Consider the following 10,033-nt stretch of genomic DNA (forward strand, 5'->3'; position numbering starts at 1 on the left):
ACACAGTACTGGGCATGGCTCATTTCTGTGACATCTTTGTGACAGCACAGAGCCATGAAGATGACAGATGTCACCCAAACCATTACAGGGCAGTTTTTCAATGGCTGCAAACACAGAGCAAGGCAATAGACACCCAGTGCTGTGTGTGTAAATGAAGCAATTCCAGCCAGAGGCATGGGGACTGCACCTTTCAATCAGCTCCCTTGGCAGCCCTTTCCAGGTGTGCCTGCCTTTGCATCCAGGCAGGGAGAGCAGGCAGGACCTGATGGCCCAGGCTGGTGCCTGAGGCCTCACCCTCGTGGCCAGTGAGTTTTGCTGGTGCTCTGCTGCACCCACACAGCTCTTCCCTCTTTGGACTACAGAGGGCCCAAAGCTGTTCTGGGAGCAGGGAGTAATCCTGCACAAGGCCTTTAAGAGTAATTCATTCTTATTTAGAAAGGCATGTTATTCTAATGGTATCCCATGCCAAGCATGATGCAGTTTAAATGTTCCTCACTGGTTACAAATGTGACCTTCATTAACTCGTCTTTGTGCACGGAGTTCTACAGGAACAGCTCATTGCATTTTCAATTTAATTTAATTTGAATGATAATTTAAAAGTTGTTTGATGCAAATGCGACCATCTGCATCCTCGCAGCTGACACAGTTTTTAAAGATGGGTTTGTCAGCAGGAGTGGGGGGAGCTCGATGGGGAAGAGCCACGAGCTCCCAGGAGCAAACTGGGAGTGCCTGGGGGGGAAAGAAGGGGAGCTGAGTCAAGCAATTGCTGGTTATCAAAGTTGTAGGTGACTATTAAAGTCTGGAGTGGTGATCACAAGTCATCAGACCATGCCAGCTCATGGCACTGCTTGTCTGAGCCCAGGAACTGCCCAGGTATGTGCTGACCAGACCTGTTGTGACACAAAACACAGGGAAATTCAGCTGCCTGGAGGGGCTGAGCCAGGTTCAACCCTGCCCTATGCACAAAGACCTGTGCCTCTTGTTATGGCTTTAATTAGTGTCAGGTACAGCGCTGTCCTCAAACTGAGAGCTCACAGTGACTGTGATGGAGGGGAGGGAGTGTGATGCACATAGAAGCTTTTGTTTTGCTGTGACTAAATCTAAGCTGCAGGTTTCTGAGGACAAGTGCCAGCCTGTTCCTCCCCCCTGCAGTACTGGATGCTTGAGGGCAGTAAATAATAATAATAACAACAGTGTTAATGGCTGTTTGTTCACACTTGCTACTTGGCTGCTAAACTTCGGATAACTCAGTAAAACTGAAACCCTGAAGTGTTGCACTGACTTTTGTAGAACTTGGTCTGAGCTCACTGCTGATTTCATCCTAAAGCAATATGATAAAATGGGCTGTGTCCATTCCAGGCTTTTGAAGAAGAGCCAGAGGAAACATTTTGCCCCTAATGCTTCCCTGCTGGCAGCCTTGGTCAGGTTGGTTGGAAAGGAGCTCCTTGCTGAGTCCTCACTCTGCAGCAGCAGTGCTCCTACCCCACGGAGCCCTGCTGGGAGACTGGGCATGCAGGTGGCTCCAAGAAACCCCACCTGAGCTCTGCTGCAAAGGGCAGGGAGCTGCCCTGGAAATCTTCTGTCTTTCAAAGAATGCTTTCCTTGGTACCTGTGTGCTCTGCACTGGTGTGGTGGAAATGCTGTTGAAAGCTTTGAGCTAAATTTGCAAGCATCAACTCCCTTGCCAGTGTGAATGTGAATGAGGGAAATGAGAAAAATGACTCTTTCTAGTCAGGAGGGGGGATTGGGCTGGCACTGTATGTGGCTTGGGAGACCTGGTTTGAATTCTTCATACGACCCTGTGCTCCTGAGAGCTGAATTCTCTCTCCTGATTTCTAGTGGAACTCAAACTGCTCCTGCAAAAGCAGCCCATGCCAATCCCTGGCACTCCCAAGGCAGATCCCTTATTAAGATGAGTGTGCAGAGTTTATTGTCTCACACCTAGGAACTGCATGAAATACTGTAAGAAAAACACCATTTTCTGTTGCAGACACTTAACTACTGGTACATTAATCTAAGACTTCTCACCCTTCATTTAAAACCATGTTTTCTGCTATTTCTCTTGAGTTCCCTAAATTGGGACATGAGAGATCACAGCACCTTCTAAAAGTCCCCACAAGGCTCAGGTGTCTTATTCTGTGGTGTTTCAGGTGCCCCTGAGAGCTGTGTTAGCAGTCATTCAGGAATACCAAAGCCTGGGGATACTTGTGTACCTGCATCTTAGGGGAAAAGATGGACAAATTACTCTGTTAAAACTTGGTCCCTTACAAGCAGCCTGATTCTCTATCTGACAGTAGAAAACTAAATATAGCAACCTGATTTTTAATGGATGGCTTTCTCTGCAAATAATGTTTTACCTGTATCTATAGGCATTAAAATATTATTTAAGTCAGTTTTTGGATGCAAGCGTGAGAGTTGCCTGGTTTTCTTATGAGAGATCAGACTGAGTGGATAAGGTGAACAGAGAAGCTGAGAAGATGGCTGGGAACAGGAGCTTTATATCACCTCTGTAAGGCTGATTTCTGCTCCTTCTGCTCTGTGTCAGTGCTGCTTCTCTCCAAGCCCATTAGAGGAACACTTAACAGAAAAAGGCAACCCTGGGGAGGGCCTTCCACCTCCTGGAGAGATTTGGAGGAGAGCTTGCATCTCTACCCATTAGAGAAAAAGTACTTTTAGCTTTTAAGTTCAAATGATGGATCCAAACAACATATGCTAGGAGTGAACACAGTCTTGCTGGGAGAGGACTTGCCAAATCTGAGGCTGCTCTAGCAATAAATAATAATCCTAATTAGACTTCTTTCCTCAGGAGCACCCAATTTTGTGATATTGATACAACATGGTATTGGAGCCTCCCATCTTAACAGCTATTCAGAACACCACTGAAGTGTTAAAAAAAAAACCCCACCACACACAGAAAAACACTTTTCTTGAAATCAGACACTTAGAGAAAGTCACATTACTTGTGACTGTGTTTTCCTATTGCTGTGTATCAGCTACTTCTGAAAATTAAGGGAAAAATGAAACAACAGCTGGTCTCACTACTGCATTGCTATGCAAGACAGGGAAAGCAGCTATTTTACATGAATACTGAATGCAGTGGGAGAAAACCATGGACACTTTCATTTTCTCACAAGACTCAGTTTCCTGGTATCAAACATCTCTGCAATAGAAACCTTATAGTTTGGCTTTCAAGAGGCAAAATCTATTTAGAAGAGATCTCTGGTGTGTTAGAAGGACTGCAGATTTCATCTGTCACTGAAAATCCTTCTCTGCTTCCTCTACAAACATACAAACATCAAATGGGGGAGCTCTTCCAAGGCTGTCAGCTCAAATATCCTTTTCTGGCCTGGAAGATGCTTAGAAAGGGAAGTTGCAGAAACAGAGATGAGAAAACTCCAGTCCCAACTTTTCCATGCTTGTTACAGAAACTCCCACTGCATGCATTGCCCCTTGCTGCTGGTTCAGCTGCAAGGCTGGGAACTCATCTGATTTTTCCCTCTGGATGTCTGAGCTTTGGCTCTCTGCTCCAGATGAACCTTGAAAGGAGTGAGAGGAAATGAGTGGTGCTTTTCCAGCAGCAGTTCTGCCAATCCCAGTCTGGAAGCCGTGGCTGACATGCCATGAACAGCCAGCAGTGCTGCAGCAAGGGGGTCTGTTAGTGCCTTTGTTGTAGCAGAATTTCAGCACTGCTGGGGTAGGAACACCCCAACAGCTTGGTAACTGAGCCTTCACCCCCTCGTGTCCTCATAAATGAAACATAAAGCAGCTCCTGCAGACAGCCGTGTTCTAATAAATCATGTAAATAGGCTGGGAGATTCACTGCCTTTATTCCACTGGAGTCCGTAACTCAGCTGTTAATTGGATCTGGGATAAAAGCTGGTTTACTGCGTGTTCCCTAAGCAGGATTCTGTAAAGTTCTTTCCAGAATCACAACCTATAGCACTGCCTGCTTTGTTTTGCTCCTGCCCAGCACAAGGAGGAGAACAGTAAAGCAGCACGGCCAAACTCAAGAGAATTTTCCTTGTGGCTCTCCCAGGCTGTTCCTGTTTGCCCTGGGAGTGTCCCAGGGAAGGTTCATCCTGGTTTTTGGAACCCCACAGTGCTGACACGGGGCTGCTTCTGCCTTCAGTCCCAAAGCAGTGGCTCCCAAAGGGCCTTGCAAAGGGAAACCCCTCTGGAGCAATTATCCAAGGCTGCTCTAACCAGAAAATATCTTATCCTAATGGTCTTTCATAAAGATCCTGGAAAATTCTGGTGGGTTAACTGACATGATGCACATTTTCAGCTGGGAATTTCATCAATGAAACAGATGTGAGATACATAACAAAAAAGGCATTTGAAGGGTTTTTTTCCCTTGGGAAGGTGGACCCCAAATCTGTTTGCTCCTTGGCTTCCACTAATTGCATCATGGAAGAAATTTGAGGCTTTTTAAGGACAGTTGGTTAAACAAATGAATAAAACCTGTACCTATGGAATTGAGGAAAGATCAGTTTTTTTTTTTTTTTTTTCCCCAGTGTTTTCTCTCAAAACTCAAATCCAAAAAATTTTAGGAAGAAGGTTTGCTGCAAGGCCTCTTGTCTAGACGTTGTCAGCTCCCTGGTCCTGTCCTGTATCGTGTGTGTGGCATCAGCTCAGGATGTGGCCCCCGTTCCCTGCCAGCACCTGCTCTGTGCACAGAAAGCACCCAGGGCACTGACTGGGTTCATTGTTTACACACCTAACCTGAACCAGTATCTAGGAGCAACAGCAACATAATTAGCTTTGGCAATTAACACTGCTTAACTGAAGCTGCTGTAGGACCAAAGGCACTTTTTTAGTCTGCAGAAGCAGCAATTAGCATTTCATTAAGGTAACAAGCCTGGCTAAGACTCCTGAGCCTGCTGGGGTCTGCTGATCTAATTTTGGGATCCATCGATAAGCCCTAGGGACATTAAAGTGAGATGCATCAAGGTTTTCACCACCACCACCACGTTGGAAAAGCTGACTGGAAAGGGGTGGGAAGGTTTTGTCTTTTCTGGGTTAGTTAACAGTGTAGCTGTGAGGTGTCACTGGGCAGCACCAGCTCTGAAAAACACACGGTGCAGTTGGGGCTGCACAGCCCAAAAACTGAAACTGGGGCCTCATGGGAGCCCAGGAAGTACAGCTGGTCCAGGGAGGCTCTTCCATCTCCAGCTTTCAGGTTTTACCTCTAATTTCCTGTCTTATCTATATCCCCAAGCAAACATCCTTTTTGTTAATTTTCTGGAGAATCTGTTTCTGCACCAGTCTCACATTCAGTTCTTTGGCTGGTTTGAAACATTACACATGTGTTGAGAGAGAGACATCTTTATTTTTGGTGGCTTGTGGGGATTTTTAAGTCTTGCCTGCAGCTGTGGCCTGGTGGTTTGTTCACCTTAAATCTGAGGTCAGGGAAAGGGGCTGGCTGCACACAGGCTGCTGTTCCTCCCCTGGATACAGGAGAGTTGGGATGCATCACATGCACACACAGCTTTAGAGCACTGGGTTTCAAAAGCTGTAATACAGTGCACATCCCTCCCTCCCATCATTCATGCACATTAAACTCCAGCAAACAGTGTTTAGTGGTTTTTCCAGGAAATACCACCATAAAATCAGCAGAAAATGCCTTTTTTTTTTTCTTTTTTTACTGCTCTTTAGCATAACATGGGACAAAACCCATCCTGCTATGATGATTTCTGAAGTTCAGGGTTATTACCCAATGCAGCTGGTAAGTGGAGGGTCTATTCCTTACAACCTGTGCTTTATGTAATCAGTAAATTCCAGTAATCTGGAAGTTTGCTAAAAAAGTAGGCACAGACCTGTACTTCTGTGAAAAAGACTGATGTAATAAAGTCAGGAACTTTCTAAACTGCAGTTTTACTGGAAAGTGTTTCTGTTGCAACAAGCAGGGCTTTGGTGTCTTTCTTCTGAATGAAAGCTGTTGGATTTTGGAGAAACCTTGCTGTAGAAAATGCACTTTGCATTTCCATAAGGACTTTCTCAAAACCACTTGTTTCTGGACATGCAAGAAAAGTAGGAATGCTTTCCTGTTTCCTGAAAACTTACCAAGGAGGACAAAGTGTGCTCTTCCATTCACTCTTTACTTTGATTACATGAAAAGTTTTATTTTATGTCGGGATATGTCAGGCTTGGGATTTTTGAGGGGGAAGAATAAGACAAAGGTGTCTGATCTGGCTTCCAGGGAGTTTCTGCCACTGAGCTGCATGGAGGGGAAGGAGCCTGGCAATGGGACACCATTCACAAACTGGGGACAGGCTTCCTCCTTGTGATGTTGGTGTTCAAGGCCCTCTAAAACTCTGTGACCCCAGTGTGGTCACCAGCGTTTGTCACAGCTCATTACACAGCAGGAATGTGGAAGCTCAGTGACCTTTCCCAGAGGGACAGGCAGAAAAGCAACAGCACAAAAGAGGGAAGAAAATGTTGTACACTTTGGAAGATAAATAACTGAATGTTATTGTGATGGAAAACACTGGGCTGACAATGGGCAGGGAAAAAATGTTCCTTTAAGGGTGTTGGTTCTGGGGTTTGGACTTCTATTTGTTGAGCTGGGTGCAGCTTCCCTTGCTGCCCTGCTTGGCTATCAGGGAATTTCAGCAGGCTGGGGAGTAACTCTCAGGTCCAAGTTAAAGTGGGATGTGGGGAATCTGAGCTCCGTGATGATGCACTGGAACTGGGGATGTCTTTCCTGGCCTCCTTCTGCCAGGCAAAGGAAGGAAGAGGCCCAAAGTGACATTTTTAAACCTATTAAAAAGTCAAGGCAAACTTTCAGCCTTTGTCCTCAATGCTCTCCATCCTCTGCAGTGGGGGACTGGAGGCCCTGGGACTGCTCCCAGCTTTGACTCCAGAGTTTCTCCTTCAAACAGGTCTAGGTTTCCAACCATCTTGTTCCTCCTTTCATTTTACTTCCAGTTTTTATTTAATCTGACTTCTCCAGTCTCCTGAGACAAACTGATTAATTCTTTTCCCCTTTGTAGTCCCCTGAGTCCCTTGTTCAATCTTTCCTGCCTCAGTGAGATCTTAATAAATGCTGCCTGTGGCTGGAAGTGGGATTGGGTCTTGGCACTGTAATTAATTCTTTACTTCCTCCATGGCTTCAATATGCTATTTACAGCTGTCAGCCCCTGCAGGAGCAGAGGTTTGCAGACTGCCTCCAACTTTTGCCTCTGATTAATGTGTTCTATCCCCCTTGCTTTCTCCTTGCTCTTTTGCATCTCTAGCTTTGCCCTGTATCCAGTTTAGTGTTAACACAGGAAAACACTGATGGACTTCCAGGCAAAATGCAGTCTTGGAGACAACAATTGCCAGGCTTTTCTGTTTGCTTGTGCCCTGTTATTTGAAAGCTTCTTAGTCCAGGCTGCCTGCTTGTGACAGGACACCCAGACCCTTGCAGCAGCGTGACCATGCTCTGACTGTAATCTCCCTAATTGCTTTCTGTAGCCTCCAGTAGCAGCTTGGGGGATTTTAACTCCAGCACAGGGACTGTCAGTCTGCATGGAAGCAACTTGGAGAGAGGTGGGTGAGACACAGAAATGATTTGGAGGACTGGAAGGTCTGAATGAGGGAAGGGGTTGTGGATGTTGGCAGATCAGCATAGGGGAGCACAGCGAATGCTTGAAGCCTGCAAATACTATAGAATTATGTAGGCTGATACCACAAAATATAAATAGGAGTGGATGGAAATTAATCTGGGGATAATTGGGTGGAGTGGGGGAGCTGCTCCTTGCTGGCTGCGGAAGCCTCCTCCAGCAGGAAGGAAAGCCCCAGTGCTGGCCCTGTTTTATCCTGAGGGAAGTGCCTCAGCCTGGGACCTGCCCAGGCTTTCAGCAGTGAACTGGAAAGCTGCATTCAATATGCCAGTGAGGAAGCAAATGCAAATTTCCTCCTTCTCTCTCTTTTGGGTGAGATTTATGCCACCTCCACATGCACAGCCTCCTGGCAGCAATAAATCACAGAGGGGGAGGGAATGCTGCAAGGAAAGGGATACCCTGCAGATTCTGCGTGCAGGGCAGGGAGAAGGGATGTGTGGGGATCAGCAGCTGCTTCCAGGCATCACAAACCTGCTGCAGCACAACTCCCACTCCTTCCCAGCACTACACTGGAGACCACCCACCAGAACCTGGGGATTTACTTTTTAATCATCCCCTTTCCCTCCCTCCTGTGCCAGGATTGTGTGTGCCCAGTCTGGGATGGAGCCATCAACCTCATCTTGGCAGAGGGGTGTATTAGAGATGAGCCCTTCCCCTGCTCCATGCCAAAGTTCTCTCCAGCATCTGATGGATCCCCCAGGCCTGGGCTGCATTGCAGACCTGAGCTAAGGGTGTATCCCCAGCCCCCTCACCCACTGGGGCCCGTGGAAAGTACACCTGGTGTCTGGGTTCAGCCCAGGGAAAGCAGAAGAGCCACACAAGCAAAACAAGCAGATGTACCCTAGGAGTATCTCTCATTTGGGGGCTGGAGAAGCTCCAGCAGCCCCCTCTCCTCTCCACTGTCAGTGGTGTTGGCAGCTGTGCTCAGCTCTGCCCTGCACAAAAAGGCAGGGCAAGGCCAGGGACAGGCACTGCAGGGCAGTAGCTCAGTGCTCTGCTCCTTTTGCATCTCCTGTCAAAAGTGCCCAAGCAGCTGAGCTGAGAAACCTCCTTGCCTTCCCCCAGTAGCCTCAGCCACCTCCTGGCCTTACCTTGCAGCTCCTGGGCTCTGCTGGGCAGCTCTCAGCTCTGGAGGCACAGGAGCTGCTGAATCCCCTTCAGCTGGCCACCAGCAGCAAGGAACGAGAGGAACAAGTCCCCTGCAGTGCCCAGCACCCCTGCAGCTCAGGGCAATGAGCCCTGCTCCAGGGAGCCTGGCTTCAACCTCTGGGAGAGGCATTTGGCTGCTGCCTGGAAGCACCTGACCATGGTTTAATCCCCTTTCAGTGCAGAGCTCTGACGAGCCCCCAGCAGAACTAGGACAGCTAAAAATACTCAAGAGCACAAAGGAAGTAGTAATTTGGGTAGGAGTGAACTGAACTGATTGATCTCAAATCAAAAGGTTCAAGAGGTGCAAAACGTGGTCTCATCAGGACAAGCATCAGAAAAGGAGCAAAAATGTGGCCCAGTCACAGAACTCAAGAAAAGCAGCAAAACCAAACGATTTTGCTAAAGTTCACAGCAACAGCAGCAGAGCCTGTACCAGCAGTGCAGGGACGTGCCTGCTGATTCCCTACCATATGCTGACTTTACCTTTACTGTCAGTCTAAATTCTGCCAATTATTAAATTATCCAACTTGCAGCAGGAACGCAGTTAGATGTGATCCAAATGGTGTCACTACAATTATGGTAATTATCTGAAAACAAGCCAATTACTTCCCTCCTCCTCGTGCCAGTTGGTACCAAGATAGCAGCTGTTCCAGGCAAATTTGTTATCACGTTGCTGTACATTTGTTAAAGGTTGAGGTTATAGATTCTAGCCTTTTAAATATTAAAGATGCTATAAAGTCATGGAGTGTATAACGTATTAGGATTTTTTTAAATGTCGAGAAGGGAGAAATTTCTTTTACATGCCAAGAGAACCAGTGGGAAAGTGATTTACTCATGGTGGCTGAGTGGAAATGTGTACTTTGCAATCAGCATACAGCCAAGCTATAAATTAACTTGTGTCAGCTTGTTACCTCTACCCATGCAAAATGAACTAAATGCAGAAGTTTTCTGAGGTCTTTTTACATTTTACACCTTTCTTCAGTATTGGCATTCAGGATGTTCCACACATCCAGAGGCATCTTGCAGGCTTGGCCCCTCTACTGGATGCACTTTCAGCAGTTTGTTCAGCTTGTCAAGTGTTTTGGCTCATTTAATCCTGTGAGAAGCAGCACCACTCCCTCATGGAGGGTGAAGGCAAAGGAGGGCCCAGCTCTGCCCCAGGCAAAGAGAGTTTGGCCAACATTGGGCAGAGCCATGGGAAACACTTCACCCCAGTGAAGAGCCTTCTGAAAACTCGTGTTATCAAGGCATCTTTTATTTTTGAACCTGTTCATATTAAG

The 10,033-nt window shown here is 46.8% G+C and overlaps 2 protein-coding genes across 2 annotated transcripts in view; one reads left to right on the forward strand and one right to left on the reverse strand.

The window, feature by feature from the left end:
• Nucleotides 1-10,033, forward strand: part of SPATA22 (spermatogenesis associated 22) — a 45,736-nt gene that overhangs the window by 29,698 nt on the left and 6,005 nt on the right. The window lies entirely within an intron of this gene.
• The window catches only part of LHFPL7 (LHFPL tetraspan subfamily member 7), a 58,499-nt gene that overhangs the window by 24,961 nt on the left and 23,505 nt on the right, over nt 1-10,033 (reverse strand). The window lies entirely within an intron of this gene.

This window comes from Vidua chalybeata, chromosome 20 (genome assembly GCF_026979565.1).
Source record: "Vidua chalybeata isolate OUT-0048 chromosome 20, bVidCha1 merged haplotype, whole genome shotgun sequence".
Classification (NCBI taxonomy): domain Eukaryota; kingdom Metazoa; phylum Chordata; class Aves; order Passeriformes; family Viduidae; genus Vidua; species Vidua chalybeata.